At 38.1% G+C, this 26,010-nt stretch overlaps 1 protein-coding gene across 8 annotated transcripts in view; it reads left to right on the plus strand.

Annotated features, from left to right (window-relative positions):
• Positions 1-26,010, plus strand: part of ESRRG (estrogen related receptor gamma) — a 225,359-nt gene that overhangs the window by 178,476 nt on the left and 20,873 nt on the right. The gene's annotated exons all lie outside the window — the stretch shown is intronic.

Raw genomic sequence — 26,010 nt, forward strand, 5'->3', positions numbered from 1 at the left:
CCTTTCACAAACGGTAAAGTCACACGAAAAAGGTCAGCTTTTTCTCTTGTTTCTTAAGGTATTTTTCTTGTCCAGCAGATGAGTGAGCATGTTGGTGTGTTTTCATCAGCTCATTAGTTTTCTAATTTTGATAGTGGAACCTTATTAAGCATGAGAGTGGATAACCTTTCATTCCTCAGAGTAATAAGTCATTCTCATTTTAAATGTGTTTTTGGGACACCTTAATAGTAGAATAAATAATCCAGTCAGATATTTGTTTATCAGAGTTAAAGATATTTTATTTGTAGTTTCAAAAGAAAATCCAAAGAAATAGTCATGCTGTTTGTTTCTTTTCCCTTGTTCTAGCCAGTTCTTCTGGGTCATCTTGGATAAATATAAACGCAATCAAGGAAAAAAATAATTTGTACCTTTATGAAGTGTTGTTTTTTTTTTTTTTTTTTTACTTCAGAGGAAAGACAACAGCCTACAGACTTTAAAATAGTCAGTTGAAATTTAGTCATTCCCTGTGCCACAAACAGTGTATAAACAAGCTCTTGTATCACAAGCAGTGTTTTTCTGGTACAGTTAACTTATTTCTGTCTCCTTAAACTAGTTTGTCTTTATGCTTTGAATGCTACAGTAATTTCTTTAATCAAATTGATGGAAGTCCCTTTCCCAGCCCACACTGAAACCAATTTATTGGTCATGATACGCCGGCTATGTTGCTAACAGTCGTAACGAACTGTCAGGCAATATCGCAGTGCAGCTAATTTGAAGTCATTAGGTGTGCAGCGTTCAGGCAACAATTTGTTACAGTGGTTAGGAACACAGCTGACATTTCTGAATGGCTTTGTTCAGAGCAGTTCTAGATGAGCCCAAGCAAATTGTAAACTAATTTAAACATCACTCTATATTATAGGAGCTACTTTGTCTTACACTGGTTGCTAATAAAGCACCCCAAATTAAGTCAAAATGAGTTAAGCAGGTTAGTTTGAGTTTCATCTTTGGAAGATACCTAGATCACCTTAACCAAAATAGAGTAGCTCTCAAAGAAGTCAGTCATGCTCCATAGCAGTTGCAGGGGAACTTTTGTCAGTCTGATTTGTGAATATGCTGTGGAGCTTGGATTTGGCTTGGAGGGATGGGAAGAGCAGAGGGATGAGACTGAGCAGCCTTTAAAATGATGGCTTTGGTTAGTGTGGAAAAGGTATTGGATGCCATAAACTGGCCCTGAAAATATAAAATCTGAATCACTTGAAGAACTTACCTGCCACAAGACAGCATTTTAGTACAAAGTAAGCTCAATCCACACCTACAGAGGTAAAGCCACCCTAGCTAGGTGTACTTACCTGATTTCATTTACAAATGAGAATTTTAAAAAAATAATAGACAATAAAGACAATCTCTTTATAAGCCTTTAGGTAACAGAGGACAGTGATAAAATCTGTGCTTGTTGTCTGGCATTTGATCACAAAAATCAAAATGCAAAAGAGCTGGACATGCTGAAGGGCAAATATGATGATCTTTTGTAGCTTGATTTTGAATGTTGGAGTAGGGCAGAACTTGGACTGGCTACACTCAGTTAATGTCTGGCACAAAACAGCGTCTGGAAGAGCCTGCATTGGTGCTGTCTGTTTGCGAAACTAACAAATGTTACTGGAGGCAGAAGCATAACGGGATGGGGAAAAGGATGAATTAGGAAAGAGGTGCAAATTGTGTAAAAGTTCACTGTAGCTTGGCAGACTAAGTAAACCCTTGGTGTAAATCTTGTAGAGTCGATTAATTACACCACTAGTGAATTTGTGCCTAGCACAGCAAAGCAGCAATCAGCAAATCTTTCTTTACTACAGTGATTTCTTAAGGTTCAGTGTAATTAAAGGCCCTTATATATCAGGTGTTTAATAACTAATAAAGATCTCAACTCTAAAGCATTGCAATGTAAAATTTGTCTTTGTGGAGGAAACCAAAGCAATGTTTTTGCTCTTCTGAAAAAAAGCCTTTTAATAGGATTATCTACAAAAGTGTAACAATGCAATATTCATTCTGCCCTGGCCAACCATTTCCCATTTCAGTCACAGACTAAAAAATGTTTTCAAATTATACAAAGTTCAAGTCCTTTCATAAAATCATTAGTATTTTTGTGGTATTGGAAATATTTCAATAGTTGCTTTTATTGAACAAAAAGTCTATACCATATACAAAAGGAAATATTGAAAGAAAAATATATATGGAAAGCCTTTATCAGTAAATAGAATTAGTGTCCTTGCATTTATAAATCAAATAAATGGAAAGTGTGTTGTTATGAAACATGACCATGTCTTATCTGAAGACGAAAAAGATCACAATGGCATTAGGAAATGCTTGACTTTAGTTAGAGAGGCGTAAGGGCACAAGAACAGATGATGGTGCCCTAATAGCCCTTTTTAAGAATGACAGGGCCCCGCCATTAGCATCCTTTTATATCCTTGGAAATTGCTCATGCCTCGCTTTTATGGTTCCTATCTGCCTGACTCTTTTTTATTTCTCTTTCAATTTCATCCGCGCTCGGATAAGCGCATGCTAACACAATATGATTGAGCTGTAAAATGGAACGCTGTCGCCTCTAATCTCTTTTATGTAGATATGGAGGTACTTCCACACTCCACTTCATTCTCTCTCCATTGTTGGCCTTTTTAGAATGTGTTGCCGAGTAATGGAGGCTCAGTCAAATATTAGAGCTAGGTTTCACAGGGTGTGATAAGAAGATTATCAGGCCAGCAGTCAGATCTATTGTTGTTCTTTGTGTCAGATTAAAATATTCTGATGTACTGTAACTTCGTTAGTAAAATACTGAAGGTGCTTAGGGAGAGAGTCTGATGCTGTTTCATCTCCTGCCTGACGAGGCAAAACTCCTATTAACTAACCTAAATAAATTGTAAATATATTAGGAAGCCTCTGCCAGATTTATTTTATTTTATTTTATTTTATTTTATTTTATTTTATTTTATTTTATTTTATTTTATTTTATTTTATTTTATTTTATTCTATTTTATTCTATTTTATTTTATCTTTTAAATATGGAAACCTTTCTTAATTCAGTATTTTGTGGTAGTTGAGTATCCTACCCTTCACATTGTATTTTAGGGAGTTTCCATTTCATTGGTTGCCTTATATTAATTAAACTTTTGCTGTCTAGGGTGGTTTTCTGCTGATACCTACTCACAGTACCAGTACGGTTTCAGCTGGATTTTTGTAACTCTCTCATTGAAATTCACCAAAATGTGCAACATTTTTTCATATTAAGTGGAGGCAGCAAACATTAAGCTCTTAAAAATGTGCATAACAGGAAGCTAAAGAAAAAATGTTCTCTACAAAATTTGCGTGCATGAAAAAACATCAACCAGACCATAGAAATCAACTTTTTGCACTTAAGATGAAAAATTTGTTTGGAAACAGTAAATCAGACTAATACATCAAAAATAACTACTTACATTATTTAGTAAAATAAGCCTGCTTGTCTTCAGCTGTTGTCCCTGTTTTGTTAGCAGTAACAGTGTTCAAGGAAGGGAATAGTTAGAAATTGATACTGCCACTGGTGCTAGTATTGGGAAAAAAAAAAAAAAAAGGCATGATTTTGATGTAACAAATACAGTGTTTTGAATATTTTAGTGTTAATGTTTTATGAAACACTGTTGTTCCAGCATACTCTTTGTGGAGGACAATATTTAAGCTTTCCTTTCCAAAGCAGCTCTCAGGGGTGTAATTTGACATTATAATGTTGAACAAGAACATGATTTGCTGCAGAGTTGTCATTTCTAAAATGCCCTTTTCTCACCATGTGTTTCAGAAATACCAGCCCATGTATGTAAAAGTTGACCATGATCACTTGTGTGGATTGTTGTTGAGGCAGCCCATAGAGAATCTCAGCTCTGCACGGGGGACAGGTCTTTGCCTGTGCTGTATGTCTGTGCCGTGCTGCCTGCTGCTGTAAAATTTGTTTTTTGTGCTCAGCCTTCCCTAGTCCCTTGTGCTGCTAGCTGGATTTAGGGCCATTTCAGACACAACCCTGCAGCTTCTGACAGCACCCCATCACAGGGTGCCTGTCCCTCCACAGACAGCTGGGCATGTAAGTGTGGTGTTCACTGCTCTTGTGACATGGAATGGAGGATGAGTTGTGAGGTGCTAAGAGGTTGGCAGGAATAATAACTTGAGCCTCCCGGGGAATCAGGACATCCTGCCCTTTCTCAAAGTGCTAACTGGGACACTTTATCAAAAGCCTGGTATCTGCCCTTCTTTTAACTCCTTCTACAAACATGTTTTAAGTACAGAAGCCAGACCTGCTCTCCCTGCGAGGGAAATGTTCTTGAACTCACAACTAGTGTGACATGTGATCTAAGGCAGGCCATTCCCTAGGCCTTGAGGGTAGAGATTTCAGCCAAGAGGTTTCTCAAAAACGAATGACTTCCTTGACCTCTGGCACTGAATTGTACAATATGAGAAATCAGCAATTGGCTACCAGTTTTATTTTTGAGCATTAGCGTGGATGGACCACCCAGCACTGCCTGGGTTTAGATCACCATGTTGATTCAGGGCTCTCTAAGTAGAATGGGACAGCAGTGTGCCTAAAATGCCAGCAGTTCATCTGTCCTGGTATTTGAAGTGCTGGGAATGGTGGCAGTTTTAAATTTTTCATATTTTGAAAAGAATATCACAGAAAAGGGTTAAGTGATCTTGCAAGGTAGGGAGGAAGAGGTAGGATGATGCATGAATAAACATGTCAACAAGTCTCCTAGCATTTTCAAAACAAAACAAGGGTAGTAACCAAAGGATCTGTTCTGGTTTTTAAAAATTTTCAACATACCCAGCTGAGATACAGTGCTGAGTTATTCTTGATTAATCTGTTGCTGAAGTCAGTGGCAAAATTTCAGCAGATTTCAGTACAAAAGAGTAGTAGGCTTTGTGTACAACTAGAGATGTACACACTCTAAATGTGTCTGCTAGTTCCAGTACAGAAGTGAGGGAGACAGCACTAGAGAGGTGAGAAGGTTTTTAATAATGCTAGACATAGATGTCCTGGGGTAAAAAAAGCACTTTAGTTTCCAGGTTAGTTGCTTTTGGCATTTTTTTACTTGCATTAAATTAACTGAAGGGAAAAAAATTATCTCAAACATATAAACATTTCATCACCTGAAAATTATACGTGATTATAAAATAAATGTGCAGTAAAACTCAAAAAGGCACCTGAACCTCCTGCTAGTTATGACTTCAAAATCTGTACCTATTCTTGAAAAGCTTATCTAAGAGTAATCATCACCAAAAGCATAATAAAGTCAAAAAATGGAATTAACAGGTAACAAAAGAGCTTGGCTCAATCATTATCTTTTATCATTGTGGGGGGGGTTTAGGGAAGAAAATCCCTTATTTAAAATGGTCTTCTTTCAAGATCAGAATTAAACAGTGACTTTGTGTCTCTATTAAGTTCACCTTTTATTCCTGTACAAGTACTTGCTTTTCCTTCTGAGTGACTGTCTCCTTTTCTTGTTTTGTTGCCTTTTTTTTTTTTTTAATCAGTCCTCTCCCTCCACCCATGCCCCCAACATTCACACTACACTGTCTGACTGTTGCACTTTTTTTTTTCCCGGTGTCCCCCTTTATCTGCCTCAACCAATCTCCAAATGAATGCATGTCTATCATGGCCTTAGCTTTGACACTCTGGATATATTGATTAATAGTTGCCCTAAGCTCCTTTTAGCAAATCAAATTTTCACTTTTAGCAAGGATTTCGCCTCTGATTTATTCAGCAAAGTGAAATGCACTAAATTGACTTTGACATTCAGGGAAAATGGCTGAAAAACAAAGAGGGGAGGAAAGAGATATAAATTGTGTGGCAGCTGGAGACTTCAAGCATAAAAGAGGCCGTTTTCTATAGAATATCAGTGGTTAATTTGGAAACATGCATTTAAACAGGAGTATAAATTATTTTCTTAAAATTAGATGTTTTTTTAGACTGAGGGTTTGGGATATAGTAAGGTTTACTTAGCAAAATGCAATATATTCAACCCAGATTCATCACTTGCTAATCATGGTGCAAGTGTGGGACCCACTTTTGTTGCCACTAATAATTATTATGTTAAACGAGAGACAAAGAGGTTTCTGAGTAGTTTTATAATGAGGTGCTAAATTGGTAAATATCTTCCTACCATTGCATTATATTGTTCACTCCTGTAGCCCTTTAAAAATAAGAAATGATTAATAAAAAGAGAGCAAATCAACAGTAATGAATGCCAGTGCTTTTCATTTTCTTTCTATAAACAAAAATGGCTAGTTTCTGAGTCTTAAATGCAAAAGTACAAAATTATATAGCAGCCATTTGCTATTATTCTTCCAGCAAAATCCAGAGCGTTGTATTACCCTGGGTGACTTGTAGACTGAGTTAGAGATGTTGTATGCTCACAGATGTTGCATGACTGAAGTACCAGGAGGCTGAAAATGCCCCCTTTCATATTTGCAAGTGTTCAAATGCACTGCTAAATGGAATAAAGGAGAGGGGAAAAGAAGGAGAAAAATTATTATTCTGTTCCATTAGCAGATCTGGATGTTTTTGAGGGGGTGTACAAATATGCAAACTAAAACTGCAGGAAATTGTTTGGACTTGTTCTGTGATCAGATTCTACAGCAAAAATGAAAAAGAAATACAGATGGTAGTTTGCTCAGTTAATCTATAGAGACAGACCAGGAGCCTTCGGTAGGATCAGTTGTCATGAGTGTACAAGTCAAATGTGCTGTGGCCAGCCTCTGTTGTTCAAGGATCTGGCCCTGAAGGGATAAATCCCCATCAGTAGTCAGTGTATCAGTGGGAGGTGAGAGTTTCCTTTGTCCCCTGTGTGTACTCACCACCTCAGGACTCTGCAGCACTGTGCAGAATCAAGGTTTAAGCAAGTATTTCCACTCAGGGGACGACAATACTCACCTTTGTACCCACTTCTTGTGTGACAAACAGGTTTACTAGATTAGGTCTGTGTAAATTGCAGATGACTCAGTAGAAGTTTTCCTTCTTCTAAGCCAACAAGGAATTAATCTTATTACCAGAGGGTAAGAGGTCTAAGTGTATCTTAACCTTTTTAATTTTATTGTAATCTCTGTTCTTTTTTTTTTTTTTGGTGGTTTTGGTAGTTTTTTTTTTTTTTTTTTTTTTTTTTTTTTTTTTTTTTTTTTTTTTTTGCAAGTGGAACAAGCATCCAGAGTGCCATCCCTGACATAGCAGGCATGTGACTACTCCATCATTCCATCACCACCCCCCATAATTTAGCTCAACTTTATTAAAAGACCACTGGTTAAAAGTACACTGTATGAAAGAATTGAAACTTCTGAAATAGTCTTTGAAGGGGTGTCCTTTCCCAAACTGTACAGTTCATACCTCAAGGGTGACCAGCTTCTTACAAGTACTGCATGGCTGCAAGGCAGGAAGATGCCTTGCTCAGAAACACAGGGAGAAAGTTGGAACAAATCTTGACATTATTCCTTAAGTGAGCAATTTGCAGAAGAGACAAATTCAGCAGAACTGAGCCTGTCATTCATGTTCACTAAGTATCACTTCTGTATTTACAGGACTCGTCTCCTCTAGAAAAATAAAGGTTTTTTTCAAGCAGATTCACAGTTTAATGAGCATCCAAACAAAGAGTGTTTTTTTTTAAGTTCTAAAATTCCTGAAGGCTTTGTTGGAGATAAGATGATCAATTTTATATGTCATTTAAATTGGCCTCTGAAAAGATCATAGCAGACACTGAGAATGCAGAAGTAAACTTAGAGCAACGTAGCCCTCTTATGGGAACTATTTAGGCCATTTTAAACTAAACATTTGACTTAGTAATCTAACTAAGCCTCCAGCAAAAATATATTTACTTTGTTCTGGGTGGGGAAGAAAAGAGCACCTTCTCGGTCATACATATTGACACTGTAAATCCAGGATGGGAGGAAGGAGGCGGGGGGAAGAGCCAGTTGCTTAGATTGGATTTAGAGCAGACAGGTCTCCACCTGTATGACTGGGTCAGAGACACAGGATGGTCTAGTTTCCTAAAGTCAGCTGAGACCAGTTAAATACTGTAATTCTAAGAATGCCTCTACTTTCTCTCTGGATAAGTTCGGCTTCACACCTGCTTAACCTACATTAGAATAGGATTAATTACCTGAATTGCAACACCCCCTTAGCCAGTCAGCACGTTTCTGGCAGGGCACATGGTGACCTGGGTCTGGTTATATATAGTGTATGGATAACAGGGGAGCACCTGGGTTGTAATGGCAGGGCTCAGTCCAGCCTGATATAAGAATCAGCAGTTTTTAAAAAATGAGTCTGCAGTAATTGCCTTCTGCAGCAGCTGGATCATACAAGGGCTTTATGAACTCCTATCTTCATTGGTAGTAAGCTTTTTTGTTGGGCAATGCTCAATTTATGCACACACATATAAATATACAGGCATGTATGTGTGTGCAGAAGGAATCCAAAGAAACTCAGAATCCAAAGAGTGCAGGTACTGGATGCTCCTGTATTTAATTACTTAGATGAAGCAGTTACTTGACTGTAACTTTTGACTCAGTGTTCAGTGTTACTTTAATTCATCATCCCCAAGTTTAATACTGCATAGCACGCAGTATTAAAATATTTTGGTGATTCTTGATGCAAGAAAACACACAACCTGCCTTTCATTTGAAAACATGTTCTGGAAAGTTCTCTGGGAATGTGTTGGTCTGGCCAAGGTATTTTCCACACCAAACTCCTGAGGCATCTATTATAGACGAGTGGAAATTTCACAGCATAGCTCTGACTCTTCTCCCCAAGATGTTTTCATCTGCCATGTTGTGCACCATCAGTTTCAATCAGCTGCATTAACAGCTGAGGTGAAATCAAATACTGAAATGAGAAACAACTACAGTTGCAGAAGGCTCCAAGTTCCATGGAAGTGGCGCTCACAGAGTCGAGTCAGCTCGCTCAGCAAGTCCTGACATGTTACGCATGAGAACACTGGAGCAAAGAGTTGTGGTGAGGGTGGAGAAGAGGCGGGGGCAAATCTGCAGTTTTCATGCATCCAGCTGTTGGAGAGATTAAGGGGGAACAGTTTAGCAGATAATGACTGCTGCTCATACATTTGTTCAAAGAAGTTGCACTTCTGGCATAAATACATCATGACACTGGCAGGCTGCAGGGTGTATTTTTAGCCAGAGATTTCTTCTGGCTATGCTTTAGCATCATGCCTACCCTGCTGAACAGTCATTAGACTCCAAACTTGCTATGATTCAAGCTATATCTGGTAACATATAAAACTTTCTGTGACCCTTGTATCTCTCATTAATTAACTCTGCTTGCAGTGAGAAGAATTTAAGAGTCCTTCCCCATATCAGTCTCTTGTACAAAGCCATTCTACTCTGTGATCTGTCCTTCACTTTACTACTTTGAAGTTTCCCAGAGATAAAGTTAACTGTTGGGTAGATTCAGGAGCAGGTTGCTTAGTGTCAGTGAATCGTCAGCTGCAGATATAACATGCAAAATGCATTGTGAATTCCAGATTATCACTTCATACAGTGAGATTATAGGAGTAAATTTTGAAGAGCTTCTTTGTGTTTTGAGTTATTTGAATATTTTCTGGACCCCATCAATGAATTATGCTGAATGCTTTGCTGAATATCTTCAACCCAAATTTGGAGTTTGCAGGATTGCACCTTGCATATCAGTGGTGATGAGTAATTTGCTGTGTTCTGTAATCCTCATATGTGAAGCCCACCATGGGCTCTGTAATTGAGAGGCCACTGGTAAACAGGGTGCCCCAGACAGGCAGTGCAGGTAGGACTGGGGACAAGCTGGGCACTGCTGTTCAGGGTTATTCCTGCTTCCTCTGTACCATAAACCTACAGAGGGCAGTGTCTGACAAGAGGCTTAGATGGGCATTTCAGAAGATAAAGAGGACAGGCTGTTGACAAGGAACATTAGCATGTTCATAACCAGCAGTATCATAATCAGCCAGCATCAGTGACAGACATAAAATCTTTCAAAGAACCTGCTAGGAGGAATTAAAAATACACCTAAAACCAGCTTGCAACAGGGTGATGGGAGCATGGGCTGCCATGGGTCTCCTGAGTTCCAGTGCTGCAGCCAACATAGATGAACTCCAGTTTGCCATTGATGGCTGCACAGACAAGTGTACTGCCTCTGTGGTAGAAAGTGGTAGCTATTTATATACTGAATGGCAATACTAAACAATTTAGGAGATGCAGTGAAGTGTGTCGTATCCAATTAAAAATGCAGTGAGAATTTTAGGTAGGCAAAATGTAATTATTTAATTGGAATTTGACCAGGATGCTTTTCCACTGTTAAAATAAGTATAAATTACATGAGCTATAAAACTTTAAATTATGAAAATATTTTGAGGTCTTTGAGCATGGTAATTGGAGCTATATATTCAACTTTGTTTTTAACCTGACACTTCATAATGGCTGTTCCCTAAAGCAAGGAGTTTTTTCACATTATCGAATATCCCTTAGTGAAGCAAATTAGCAATCAGTCTGGAAAATATTTAAGTAGTACAATCACATTATTTACACAGGCACTTCCATTGTGCAGCATTCTCCGTGTTCCCAAATATATGTAGGATCACTTCCTCAGCTGTCAACATTCACGCTCGAACCTCCCTCTTTAGTAAAGCTTTATATGAAAATCCATTTAGGCCAATAGAAAGACTTGCCTTGATTCCACTGCTTTGGATCAATCCCTAAATGTGCAGGTCACAATCTGTAACCTGTATGGACCTCAGAGCTTTATTATTTGCCTTCTGCTTGAATTACCACTGTTGTGTAAATGGTAGGGGACTTTGTGCAATTCCTTGCACTAAGCTTTTTTTTTTCTTTTAGTACTTCTTTTTATTATTATTAACGAGAAAGAGAATCCTACTGTGGAGAATTAGAGTCATTTACTTCAAGCTGAATAAGAGTCTGCTCTTATCTAGAACCATATTTCAGTGCTTACAGGAACATCAGCATCTGGCCAGAATGGTAGAATGTTTGCTGTGACAGAAACCCTGCATTTAGTACTTGGAATAATTTTAAAACAGCATCCAGCATACCCCTGGAAATAGGTTCCCTGATGCTGTGGCCACAGTCAGTGATTGTAGTTGCTTGAATTATGTTGTCCAAAATACATTCTCCAGTTAGCTTCCTATCAGGTTGAGGAATTCCAGGTATTTATTCTGTATATTTTGTGCTTGTGGGGACTGCTCTTCTGGGGTTCCCTGCATTAGAACCACTTCTATCTTTTTTATGCAGTTTTCCCCCCTCCCCCCTCATTTGGTGGAGGGTTTTTTTGCAATGGAGTTTTGCTCTTTGGGTTTTTGCTTGCTGCTTTTTAAGAACTGAAGGCACCGTGAGTCCTCTCCTGGTACTCCCATTGATACATTTGTGCAGTGCTGAGGTACAGGCTCCATGTTACATCCATACTTGGCTTGTTATCCTCTTATCAAGCTCTTTGCATCCCTTTGTTTATTTGAGGAGACAGGAAGACTGTGTGAAGGCTGCTTAGTCAGGGATATCAGCGTTGTTGGCAGGGGAGTGATTGCCAGTTGAAAAACAAGGCATTATTGCTCATTTTTTTCCTCTTATTAGTTTGATTACATTTGCAAATCAAATCAATCCATCAGACATGATCAGGCCTCGTCCGCATTTTAAGGAATAGTAATCTCCGTCTAATAAGATGCAAATGTGTCACATCGGTAAGTAACCAATAAATCATCGTCTTGTCTTTGGCAATCATTAAATATCAGAACCAACAGTCAATTTTTAGTATTTTCAATTTGCGATATGCCGCTGGAATATAAAGATAGATGGACGTAATTACACAAACCAAACACTATTTCAGTTCATTCCAGACAGCAAATTTAGTGGAAGGTATAACTGGCTTGTCATCACACTACATTATTCCTGGCGGTTCATGCAAAGTTCACAGACAAGCTTCAAATGGACATTGCTTTTTTTTACTCTCCTTAACAACATTCCCACTACCACCACCAAACTTCAATAAATGACTTGAAATGCTGTAGGACATCACTTCCATCAGTGCACAAAATGACACAGGAAGAGAAACATTACCCCTTTTCTTAGTTGCGGGCACCTTGTGCATGTGTAAAACTGAAGGCCAGAAGTTTCCTAACACTTGCTGCATTATTTCTGTCTCTTTCTCTTCCTTCAGATGTTTTAATCTGAAATGTCAGTATTTCCTCAGAGTAACTTTTCACAGTTTTTTCAAGTTACCTCAGGTTTAGTAATTACAAAACAAGCAAAGAGAGACAGGGAGAAGGATTGGCACACCAGCTTCCCTCCCTCTCTCTTCTCATCCCCATCTTTTAGAGGAGTGAAAATTCAAATTGTTTTTCTTCATCCTTTTTTTTTTTTTTTAATTGATTTGGGATTTGGGAAAATTGATTGCCTCATGTGCATCCCAGGCATAAATTGATACATTTATTGTGTGATTCGCGATGTCTTGCTTTCCATTAATGACTCTTATTTGTGTACAACAATTTACATGCTTTTCAAGAAAGAAAGAGGCATAAGATTACACGCTGGCAGCAGGAGTGGCAAAATAAACCAGAACATCATCTTAAGCAGCATAGCTTTTACCTGGATATTTTTGACTGATCTATTATTGTAGGGTACAGGCCCTAAAATTGCATACCTGCAGGGAGACTGCTAATTTCAACAGGAATTTGGGCCTGTTGGAAATGATATTACTGGTCCTTCTTACAGTGTTGAGTGACATGAGAGATAGAGAAAGAGTGCAAAATACTGTCTCTCTGCTCTGACACAAGCAGCTATGCGGAAATAAGAAAAGAGGATTTTGTAGGCTTGTGCTGACTTAATGTAGGTTTCCAGTACACCAAAGCCAGACAGTGGGCTTACTGTGCTTGACCTTAAGAAACTTATTGCCTTGAGCTGTGTGCCCTGAGTGTACCTGCTGCTGCAGCATCCTGTTAGTTGTGTTTCTTTCAGCTAACTTTTTTTGGGAAGCTGAACCTCAGGTGCTTTGGAGTGATTTGTGGAGAGAAGCTTTAGTCTCCTCTGTGAGAAGATAGTTTTCACAGTAGCAGTTTGATTTGATTTGGTAAATGAATGAAATGGAAATTAGTGAAGAGGCTTTCTAGTGAGCACACCTACTTGCTTTGGGTTCCTCATCATGTTGAGCAAAGGGGTGGGGAGAGTGGTTGTAAAAACATGAACATGTAAGTCCAGGTAGACGCTGCATGTTACTCATTCTTGGTATCAAAACTCATGTTCTTTAATGAGAGGAAATTACAAAGAAATAGTTGTAAGCTGCACACAGTGTTGATTCCACATGCCAGAGATTTAAACTTAAAATGTACCATCAATTAACAAAAATCTCTTGTTATTCTGAAGAAAAAGGTGTTATTACCAGTATATATAGATTTTTATCCCCAAACTGGTGTCAGTCTCTAGCAGCTTTGTGAAAACAAGAGGTTTATGCCAGATCTTAATGAAGCAACTAAGTAATTGTAGCTCTAGTCTCAACAAAGTCTGAGATTCCTGGCATTTTACATGAATATATTCCTGGATGTTCCGTACCTAAGTTGCTAGACTAGTGCTGCTGAATTGTCTTGCAAAAGTCTCTCATTTTTGTAGTCTCCAGACACTGGTAAGGAAAAGCTGCACACAGAGGTAATGTGCCTAAGAAGCTCAGCACCAGAACCTTATGTTCTGTCTAACCATTTTACATACTACCATGGTATGTTTAATTTGCTTCTTCATCAAATCAATAATGGATCTAATTGAAAAAACTGGCAGAACTACAGTTCTACAGTTCAGCCTAACTACCAGTATGAGTGTTTTCAGGAAATCAGAGATGTTGCACAGCTACACAAGTGACATTTGTATTAGTGCTGCACCTTTGCTACCAAGGTGTAGAGAAACAAACATTGCTCAGGTGCAGCATCTGTACCAATTGATCACTATGCTATCAAAATTAATCACCTGGCATTCAGCACAGAGAATAAAATTTACATCTTAATGTGTGACACTTAGTACAGCATGTACACATATGAACTACTAAAAATTATACTATTCACTCCTGTTGGGAAGTGTGCGTCAATTTTTGTAGGCCTGGCAGGTCTTGTTTTTAATGTTAGTATTAAATGTTTTGGGTAGGTGCTACATCCTTTCAAATAGAAACTTATACAGGAGTATGTAATAAAATACATTGTGATCCTGGAGTTGTATGTCTCATATCCTGGCCTCACTCTCACAAGAAAAAGGAATTTTTGAGGATATTTAGTGCTTTGCAGAAAATAACCCGTGTGAAGGGAAATAAATAAGTAAAGTTTGGCAGTGTACAAAATTGGATGGCCCAGCAATGGTGCAGGTGCATTGGCTGACAGTGTGGAGGAGCTTGTGTGAGAACAGAACAAACTCCTACTGACAGGAGTGTTCAGTTATGCAAAGTCTGGTCAGCATCCATGGGGTTGGCAGAAAGATCTAGGCCAGGTGCACCAATGGCAACATGAGGATTCCAAAACACTAATTTTAAAAGGAAGAAATAAAGATTGCAAGTTTACATTTTGTATAATTGCAGAGCTAGTGGGGTTTTCAATTATGGCAAAGCCTTAGTCATTAGCATAGGGTAATCACCTTTGCTGTTTAAAGAAAAGTAATAACAATAGAAAAGGTATTGTACATTGACACATGGAAATATAGCGCTTTTCAGAGAAATTTTGTGGGGATTTTTTATTATGTGGCTAATTACATATTTACATGTATGGCACTAGCAGAGCCATAACAGTCCATTGGGTAAATAATATGCATTTTAAAAAACATTTATAAATATGTATTTATTTGATGGAGCAGAACGGGTTTTTGAAGTCATTCTCATCCACTGAGTAAATAATATATGGATTGCTTTTAAAAATAAATATGTATTTCTCCAAAAGACATTCCAGGCAATTGGGTAAATAATATGCATTTTTCATATATTAAAAAAATACATAAAATGTATATAAATCTGGTCTAAATATGTATCTTACTGAGCAAAATGACTCGAAAGGTGTCAGGCTTAGCTTTGAAATTTCTGTTGAGAATTGTCAGTTTGTATCACAGCCCAGAGTTAATTAAATGTATTTTATGCATTTTCATATATACAGTATAATATCAATGTTTGTTTACAGTTTTACAACACTGGTGCACTGGTGCACCTCTCACTCAGTGCTGTAAAGTCAGCACTACGTGGTCAAAGTCCTAGTTTTACTTTGTGTTCATCCTAATGCAATGCCAGACACATTCATTTCATGGCCATAGTCCTGCATCCATAGAAATACATGGAGAAAAATGGTCACCTAGTAGGAGCTATTTCAAACTCTCTTGTATTGCTCAGTTTTAACCAAGAAAAGGTCTACAAAGTATATTCAACATTTCTGAAAAGCAAATGAAGGAAATAAATGGATAAATGGCCTAAACTACTTAGAAAAGGGGATTCATGTTTTCTCATACTTAGCCCACTAGCCAACAGTGACCAGTAGACCAAACAAGCATGAAGAGGAAGTGTTAAAGTTGAGCACCATCATTTTCTAAATATTTCAGCCAGTTTATCTCTTCATATATTTCACATATTTTACAGAAGTGTTGAATAGACAATGTAGACCTTTTTCTGGCTAAAATATTCGTTGTTGTTTTCAGACATTAAATGAAAAAAAAACCAGCATAACAGCCCTGTTAATTTATTTATATATATTGTATCTGTAGTTTGCACAGAAAGACTGTGAGAAAGAGAAGGACTTTGTGACTCCAGCAGAATTACAGAGAGAGACAGTGGAAGATTTGGGAGGCCAAATTCTTCCTTCATATTTTTCCTGTATAAATGTACCTCATGCTACATCTATGCTTCTGACATCACGTATGATACAGGTGATGAAAACTGCTGATGTTAGTAAGTTAGTTTGCTCCTTGACAGGAGTGTATTTGGCAAGTGCCAGGTATAAATGACTTGTGCCCTGTGCAGTCAGGATAGCTAAGCGGGGTTTTGACAGAACAGATGAGAAAATTCTCACCCCCTTCCTTCTCAGATCACTGATAGGGCACTTATCATCCATAAGGGAAGCCACAGTAAATGTCTGGTGACCATAAAGAACAATCAGCAAGAAACAGATATTTGAAAGCTGACGTCTGGGTCAAGGAGAAAGCCAAAGAAACAGGAGATGATCCAGCAGTATTGGCATGTGAAAATTTTGATTTAGACCTCTCTAATGGTACATTCTCACAAAACACAACTGTGCTTTCTGTGTAATCTCTAAAATTAATGATGAATGTGCCCAAATACCTGATGGTAGAGCACATTTGAGGTATACTTAGTGGGTGGAAGAATGTAGAAATAGGGTAAAGATTGCAAAATAAAACCCAACTCTAAGCTTTTGAGAGCACTGAGAACTGCATAGTAATAAAAAGTGTAGGTAAATTAGTGTGGACCAATTAAGGAGAGGGCATTGCTGATGGCACTATAAATTGACATACTGGTGCCCAGAGGGAGTAAGAGGGTCTGATAGCAGAAGAATGCAAAAAAAAAAAAAAAAAAAAGAGGAAGGCTGAAAGCAACGGTGAGGGAAACGTGGATACATGAAGTATCTCTGGGCATACCTAACACTTCTCTGTAAAGCACAAAAGTAACTGAGATACTATGGAGTGCTTGCCTGGTCATTATCAGTCATCGCTGTGCTGAGACACGGTTGCTGGACTATGTCATCATGCTGAACATGAAGGGAGAGAAGGAAGGTAGTGATACTAAAGATCATCTAGGGAAGGGAGTCTTTGCCTTAAAAGATGGGAGACATGAAATAAAATGTGAAGGTGCTGAAGGATAAGATGGCACAACTGCAAAAGAAAGAGTTTGTATCTCAGTCACTCTGTGGCCATATTGAATATGACTGTTAAATTCTTTGTATAATTAAAAGAGATAGGAGCATTCATACATTTTGTTGCAAATTGATATGATCTTTTTTGCCAGTGATCTGAATAAGATTGTACTATAGTTTTTAATTTAGCAGATTAAGAAGCACAATTAAAATATCATGAAAAAGATCATAATCTAAACCTCTGGGGTTTTTTTGCTTATCCCTGCCAAGTTGATAACAAGAGCCGGTGTATGTAACAATTACCTCCACTACTGTAAATTTACTCTAGTTTGTGGGCAGAAGTGTTAATAAATACCTTGCAGTATTCCAGAGGGAGAAGCTTTCCATCTAATTAATAAAACTGGGAAGAATACCCAAGACAGTGAACCATATCTTTCTTATTAGTGTTGGCTTCTACAAAGGAGAATCCCTCAATCTCAACACATTAGTAAATGTCATACTCCTGGGTTGCACTGAGACCTCTTGAAAAACTGCTGATTTGCTGTGGAGAAAAAATCACCACAGACTTCAGAAACAATTCAGCTAGGGAATACCAAGTGTAGAAAATCAGTGTAAAACATGGCATGCATTATAGCAGCTACGATTTGTGCCCCGTTTGGTGAATATTCAAAGAGGAAACATACAATTATACCCCCATAGCCCTTCCTTTTTTCGTCTGTCCTAATGCTGAATGTGGCCTTACTGCAGTCAGGGGTTTTTTGAGACTTAGCAAAACCTCTCGTTTGTGTGTTCTCTAAAGCAGGTTTCCTAAAAACACTAAAAACTATTCATATATAAGATACATGCAGCTGTTCATTAAAAAAAATAAACCCAAAAATCACTTGAAGAAGGAAAATGTTTTAAACTCAATACTGAAAAGAAAGTCTTTCCCAAAATATGTAAAGCTAATTACTTTTTCCTTTGCAGTAATTCGTATTTGGCAAAAATAAACTCTAACTATGCCTCATCTAGTTCTGTTTCAAGGTAGCTTGCATTAAACTGCAAATTAACTTTCTGACATGCACAAAATTCCTTACTGTACTTTATTAAAATCGTACAGTAATCTTAAATTACGGAATATTGATAGGCATTGTCTAACAGACTAGACATTTACCATAGAGGTTAAAACTTCATGTGTTTCATTTGTAAAAAAAAAATATATATATATATATAAGGTGGTATTTATGCATTTTCTTGCATTATAATTATTTTTATTAGATCAGCGTAGCAAACTGGTATTACTGCCTCAGGTAGAAATATAAATAACATCTTTGTATTTACTTCCTACTTGAAGTTCTTGCTCTTAAAAATTCTCCTGCTGTATATATTTGTAGCTGCTTTTTACTCTACTGATATGAGTGATGGGGAGGATAAAAAGACATAAAGCCACAGAGCTTATCTGTGAGGTTGATGCTAATTTGGCTAAATGAGTCCACCTGATGGAAAGCAGAGAAGGTAAAAGATCTGCCAGTTTCTTTGTCTACGTCCATTCTTCTCAATTTTCCTAGTGCATTTTTTAACAGATATCTTCACCAATTTCTGGTAAATTATAAAAGTATTAGAAAGCAATTTAAAGTCCTGTCCAGGAATTATAGCCTGGTGGTGTTTGTATAGTCTAGTATGTAAATGTTGGGTTATTTTACCCATTAAGAATGTTTATGAGGCTTCCGCGTGCACTGCAAGGAGCAGATCAGTTCACACCATGTACAATGAATACTCACCATACGTACAGTTTCCGTAAAGCATGTTAAAAGCAGATACTGATCCTTAAAGACCATACATCAAGCATCCTCAGCATTATGCCAGAGGAACCTGAATCATGCATTCCCTTGCCTGTCTTCATATGGAGCTTTGTTGACCAGTGACCCTTTGTAACTCTGTTCCCTGTTTCAGAAAATACTTCTTTGATCTGACCTGCGTGATTACATTATTATTTTGTCCTTCAGCAAAGACAGGTGTTTTTTTTTAATATTAGAAGAAAGGACATATTTAATAAGCAAAGAATACAAGTTAATGAGCAGGTGATCTTTATTCATTTTGGTAGCTTTCAGAATACTCTGGGTTTGCTCAGTACAAATGCGTGCGTACACAGGCTTATGCAAACACACACTAATACATGCACCTGCCTGCTTTTGTGGCTATGATAACACCATGGATCTTCCATATCCATTATTTTCATCTTTCCACAGTAGCAGAACATTGAGAGCTCAGTTGCTGTGATTTTGAAATTCTTACCCTGGGGCACATCTCTCTAAGCTCTTCTCTTCTGAGCTTCACTTCTTAGGAGTAGGTTCCAAACACCTCAAAGAAAGGCAGCCCAAATTCTGAAGCTTCAGTTTTTAGGAAACTATGAACTGAATACTATGGGTCATGGACTCCTGCCTTCAGCAGTGATCAGTCTCAGGGGAGGGGACATGAACCCCATAGTAGGCAGAAGCCTCAGGAAAACTATTTTGAATTCCTTATGCATAGATATTAGGTGAAATAAGGAGGAAAAATATCCTTGTCCTCTTAATTTGGATTTGGAGTATTAATACCTGGAGCTATTCTGGCTGTCCATGTAAGCATCAGCTCCCTCTCTGAATTCTTGGCTTCAGTGACATCCTTTGGCAAGAAGTTCTCCAGTCCAGGTACTCTGTGAATGAAGAATTTCCCTTTGTCTTCCATTTTGAATTTCCTGCATTTTACTGTAGTGGTACTTGGTCTGTGTTTTGAGACAGAATAAAAGCTTTAGAATTACTTTTTATATCATTCATTTATTTACACTTCTACTGCATTCTCTTGTACATCACTGCTTTGAGGAAGGTAATTCCTGCTGAGACTCTTTTCATAAGAGTTTTCTTAGCTACTGCTTTACTTTCTCTGAACCTCCTCTAAATCTGTCATGTTTTCATTGGCAAGGGCCAAGCACTCTGTTAATCTATTAGAAATCAGAGAGTACTGATGATATTTTTATTTTAACTTTTCTTGCCTTCTGAAATGCTTTTAGCCTCAGCCACGAGCATGGCATCAGCTTCACGACTGACCGTGGGCTACTGGAATGGGTACTAATAGATGCAGTTTCCAAGCTAATGTTTTCACACTCTTCCCTGGACTCTTTCAGAATTGGTCAGGAGCTGCAGCTCTCCATTTCTTTTTTTCACCTAGAGATCATTTAGTCAGCCTTGTCTCACTCTGGAGGGACTAACACTGCATACTCGGAAGGCCTCCTGTCTTAAATTAAAGAGGGCATTGATGGAGGTCACCTCCATAACTAGGACATAAACTACATTCTGGTGTTGCAGGTACCAAGAGCATATATAATCCCCTTGTTTCTTTAACTTGCTCTGAATTTTAGAAGTATTTTCATTTTCAGACTGAAAATAAAATAATGTCGGACAATGTTGCATGAAATTGCATCTCTGGTGCTGCCTCCAGTGAAAGCCTATCATCTAACTTCACCTCTGTGCCTCTGCTCATGATAATGCATTTAGAAATCAGGGATGGTTGCTTTTTTCAGTCTCAGAAGCAAGTGACCTGGATTCACTTTTAAAAATATGATTTGCAAACTTGTTGACTGGGATTCTTCTTTTGGAGGATAACTTGATTTGTCCACATAAATTCCCTTTGTCAGATTTAATAGATGGATAAGGTGACCCCTTGACTTCCATATAAAAATTCACAGTTCTTAAAAAATATGTAGTTTTGTGGGGGAAGTGTTAAGGAGTTTTGCATCTTTAAGAAACCAAACAAATTCCAAACTGAATAGCAGAGACAGAGAGGGAAGGTTGCCTTTCTGCAAGCCGCCAGCTTTCCCAAGTGTCTCATCCTCTCCCCTCTGTCATCCTGAGGCAATGTGCCTGCATTTGTGTGTAGATTTATAGTTTATCTTTATCTATGGCTTCATCTGTAGGTAGCTATTATAGCCGCCTTGCCTGGATATTGTTTGGGCCTGATAGATCTGTCTGTAGTTCATCAAAGGGGAGCTGAGTGGCTAAAAGCCATTGGGTCCAGCTGAGGATGAAATACGAGCCATCAGCCTTGGTAATGGCTGTAAAATTTCATAATTACACGGCCTTTATTACATTGCATAATGATCCTGAAGCAGTATGGAACAATTAATTAAGATTTTCAACCGTGGCTCTTTCAGAAATTAAAAGGTGCTAGTGGCTGAGAAATGGGGAAGTGTCTTGTCCTAAAAGCATTAGGGATGCTTAAGAAGTACTTCCTGGGTACTTAAAAAAAAAGAGGGTGGGGGGGGGGTGGGAGAAAGAAAAAGAAGTGAAGAAAAAAGACAAGAAAAAGAAGATAACTAGTTAAGCAGCTAATGTCAGAGTAAAATTTTTGTACTTAACTGCTAATTCTTAATGTCAAAGCTGGATTTTAAATTCCTGCAGTAGTCACTGCCATAAAGTTGTTCCTTTTTTTGTTCTGTAAAAATCTTCATGCCTTTTTTCCCCCCTGTTCTGTTCTAGCCATTTGTCACATTTATAGAAGTTGAGCTCTGCACATTATTAAATAAATGCATGCCGTGACTCAGGAGGAGGGTCACTTAGCTGCGTATTGGGTGTACTGACCAAGGATTTACTCTTACCCACTTTCTCATGTCTGAGGCCATTGAAATTCTTTGAAGATCTCTGCAGTTTGACAGACATCCCCAAGGAAGATTTTTTTTCTTTACTGTTTTGTTATTTTTCTTCCTTCCTTTTCATCTTGTAAATGCAGCATGTCAGATGTAATATAATATTTTTCATGAGATTGACCTCAGACCTGATCAGAAGTAATTAGATTCCTAAGGTGCTGCAAAGGTGTCTCATGGATTTCTGATGTACATACTGAAAGGAAAAGTGTTTATATATATGCAGAGAATAGGCAGGGAGAAACAAGAGGCCTGAAGCTGTGCATGTGCACATTACCTGTTGTGATCACCTGCTGGGTACAATTCTGAACACCAGCAAATTGTGACCCAAGTGGGATGTGGAGAACTCACTGTGCCAATGGCAGTAAAACTGGTGAAGACAGCAAAAATAACCCTGGTGATCTCCATGCACCATCAATGCTTTTTGGTTCTTTAGGGGAAGGAATCTCCTTTTCACTGTCTTTCCACCTCAAAACTATTTTGATTCATCCAAACTCTCAATGTAACTCTTAGCATTGAATGTTACTGTTTTTAAATTGACCAGTCATCATGTAAGGTCCTATCATTCTAAATATTTGATGAGAAGCTAAAGTCTCTCCAAGGCACCTGTAATCATAAACTTCCTGCAGGAAATTTAGAAAGGATTATGTGTTTCAAGGAGGAGCTGGCTGCTTAAAGTAAATTCTCTTGTTGAGTCATTTATTCCCTTAATAGGAATTTTCTGATCTGCTGTCATTCTTGTTCACACACTGGGTGTCACTGCCTCTAAAACACTTGTCATTCTTTAATGGAAACAAAATAGTCATTGCAGTCAGAGCCGCAATGTCATTCCACTACCCCTTGCTGCGTCGGCAATAGTGAAAATGACAGAGCGGCTCTCAGTAGGGGTAATTAAAATGTAAATATTGATATTTTATTATTTGAAATTACTTTCCAGTGCGGCATTTAATATCTCTCCATCTGTGCGGCTCTGTTTAGCGGTCACTTTAGTGCAGCTCTGGGATGCCAAGCGGCGGCTTGATCCCCGTTATGTCAAAATGCTTGTTGCTGCTTAATTTTGATATCTAATTAAGTGGAAAAGTACAGTCCACACTGTAATCCATGGCATCTTAACCAGCTGCTTGGGTATATTTAGAATTAATCTCCACTATGGAATCATCCTAATGTATGCAATTAAGAGTCTGCCGATGGCTAATTAGGTGTATTAGAACTAGGCAGCTTCTTTTTTTTTTTTTCTTTTCTTTTCTTTTTTCTGTCTTTTTTTTTTTTTCCCTGTGTGTGGACTGTTGCAGACTTTTAAGACACAGCCTCCAGAGATGATCTTAATGGTACATGCACACTCAACTAGGTAAACTAGAAATTTCACATTCATGTAGGAGAATATCTGTCTCTCTTCCCCAAACCAGGGAGACTGTAAACATCATTTGAATTTTTTGGCATCTGCAACACATTAAGAAAATCAACTAACCAGCAGAAAAGTTTTAAAAATTAGGAAGAGGATGGAAGATGTGTAGGACATTGGTCTGAGCTGTTATTTTCCTGCCACAGGGTGAGAGGGGATATTTACCCAGAATTTTTCAACCTGAAGATTTTGCTTTGGCAATGGAAAGAGATTTTAGGTAGCTCAGCACACACAGGGTTAACAGATACGTTGATTGGATCGTAAGCACGCTTGTTTCCATATGCTAATACATTCCTGTATTGGATTCATATTATTCACATGATTGGGGAATTCCTGGAAACCTGACTTTGCCTGATGGAAAGATGGAGGGAGCAGGGGTTGCCACAGCAATGGGAGGGAATGGGAGGTGGCTTCCCCAGGGGAGCAAAAGGCAAACAGCAGTGACCCAGCGCTCTTTGAAGAAAAGCGCTCTCAAATCAGACCCATAGAGGTTACAAATAAAAGGCAACACATATTAAATGCACAAGAAATCCCTTCTTTCTGTGGAAAAAAAAACCCCAGAAGTGATACTTTACAATCCAGCAAACTTGATTTTGAAGACTAATGTGCTGAAGAAACTTGAACTCTAAATTTCTTGATATCCAGTCAATATATGCAGTTGTTGGGAGGCTGATGCATACAAAGGTTGAAGCAAGCAGAACCTGAACACTGATTGTTGTTACTAATCTAGCAAGCTTCCTCTGTCAAAGTTGTCCCTTTTTTCCCTTTTATTCTTTTTAATTTTGTTTTGTTGAGTAAACATTAAAAAGGAGAAAAAAGGGTCAATACTGTTTGTTTAATTATGTGTGACTTCAGTTTCTTTTCTGCTAGCTGACCTCTTTGAAGGGTCTAAGTAAGGCATTCCACGCACAGGATATGAAGATACTATGCTGCTATTTTAATCTGAACTGTATTACTGTTCTCTGGAATGGATTTTGGAAGAAATTAACTTCTTTACTCTTTATTTATCATCTATGTTCACTTTACTAATGACTAAGTGTAGTTTTTATTTTTCCACCAGCAAAGCTGGCTTTATTGTACTCATAGTCAAATACATATATCCACAACAGATTGAAGAAGAATTTGGGTGAAATCAATATTTTTATGTTGAAAATATGATTGATGATTTTTTTAATAAAGGCTTGGTGAAAGAAAAATCAGGACCATAAATACAATCCTGCTCCATTTTCTCCTGTGATTTTAGGAGCACACTATATCATGACATCCACCTCTGCTATCTTCAAAAAGGGGACCAAAAAAAAATCCCATAGTCTAGCAAAACCACATTTGAAGGTTAGATTTTAAAGAACTGGAAGAATTAACTTTTAAGAAGCCAATCAGATAACATATGTAGTGCATTAAAAAGATCACCCTCAGGAATCTGCAAGTTCATATTGCTGACCTGAAGGAGGCTTACAGCTTCATTGGGCCATATTGCACTGCTAGTCTGATTTTTAAAACTTTTTTTGTTGTCCATATCTTAGAATTGAGAACCTCACTGCAGAGTGGTAATGTACTATGAGTCCTAACTGTCTTACATAGAGGGAAAAAAAAGGGGTAAAAAAAAAAAAAGGCAGTTTCCTGGAACACACTTATCAGGTGTTTCTCTGTTCTCAGAGCGCCTGGTGATAAAATGAAATACAAGTGTTTCATCTTGCATCTTTTTAATGTAAGATTGGTGTGAGTTTGCTGTAAAGCTGTTTGAAACTGTGGAAGTTCCAGTGGTAAAATCAGCCCAAAGGGAAAATAAGGTATTAATCTGTTTAATTCTATTGTCTTATATTTTCCTTTTTCTCAGTGAATACTGAGCTAATAAGGTGTGAAATTAAAATTAATGGTAATAAAGAGTACAATACTTTCCACAATATGTTTCCAAAAATGCCATTGTAAAGTACTCCATACATGGAGGTCTTACCAACTCTGTTCTGAAGCAGGGGCAACTCGCTAGGTTTTTTTATCTTTACTGTTTCACTGCATAGTGTTGGCAACTAGTTTTGTGAAGTCAGGGAGACATCCTCAATCAGTCCCATTGTCCAGTTCCTTTCCATTAGTAATACTAAAGAAGAGCTCACAAGAGCCTGCACTTGAACTAGAAATAAGAAATTTAAAAGTAGCTGCCTGGAAATATTTGGGTGGTTAGAGAGGGGTGTCTCTGATTTTGGTACTGAAATAAATTTGAGCTGTAGTGGGTTACATCTTACTATGTGCATCTGACCCTAGGAAGAAATGACAGCCTCAAATTGCTCCTGTTTCATGTTATCATGTAAGGTTTCACAGAGTAAAAGACAAACCAGAAATATTCCTAACTGGTATTTAAATTACATTAACACCTTTTTGTACAGCTTGAGTGAAAGGTCATGCTAGACAAGCAGCATCTTCACTGTTTGTAAATGTCTAATTTGTTGCTTTTAAATTGCTGTGAACTTCACTTATTTAGTCCTGCTGAATGAATCCAGTGTTGCAAATACTTCTGACAAGCGAATATTTGCTTAGCGAGAATCCATTGTTCATAATGGATTGAGAGGGACATGCAGTATGAATGCAATTTTTATTGCCGTGCCATCTCTCTGCTGTTGTTTCAGTGAGATGAAAGTAGCGTTGTGATAACAGCCCCGGGTTTCTTAGTGCGCTGTGTGGAATTTCCCATCCTCCTGGTAGGTGTTAGTGAAAAAGTGCTTATCACAGGCATTTTTCTATGTTATAAAATATAAAAAAATATGTATATTTTATAAGAACTTGGACAGCAAGAGTTAGGAATACAAACACACTTAAAGAAAACATGAGGTAAGTGCACAGGCTTTGCTGAAAACATCCTGGCGTTGTCCAAATGCATTCCCTGCCCCCCCCCCCCCCCTTTTTTTTTTTTTTTTTTTTTTTTTTTTTTTTTTTTTAAATTCGAGGCAGAGTGACTCCTGGGCACCTCTGTGAGTGCAGCCCAAGCTGCCCTCTCCCAGGGCTGCACAGATAACAGATGGCAGTCGCCACTCATCGCGCCGCTCACAACAGAGCCCTGGTGCTGCCTTTGCAGTGCTCTGCTGTGGTGGCAGGAGGAGAGGGGAGGCTGCACA

The sequence above is a fragment of the Vidua macroura genome, chromosome 3, assembly GCF_024509145.1.
Source record: "Vidua macroura isolate BioBank_ID:100142 chromosome 3, ASM2450914v1, whole genome shotgun sequence".
NCBI lineage: Eukaryota > Metazoa > Chordata > Aves > Passeriformes > Viduidae > Vidua > Vidua macroura.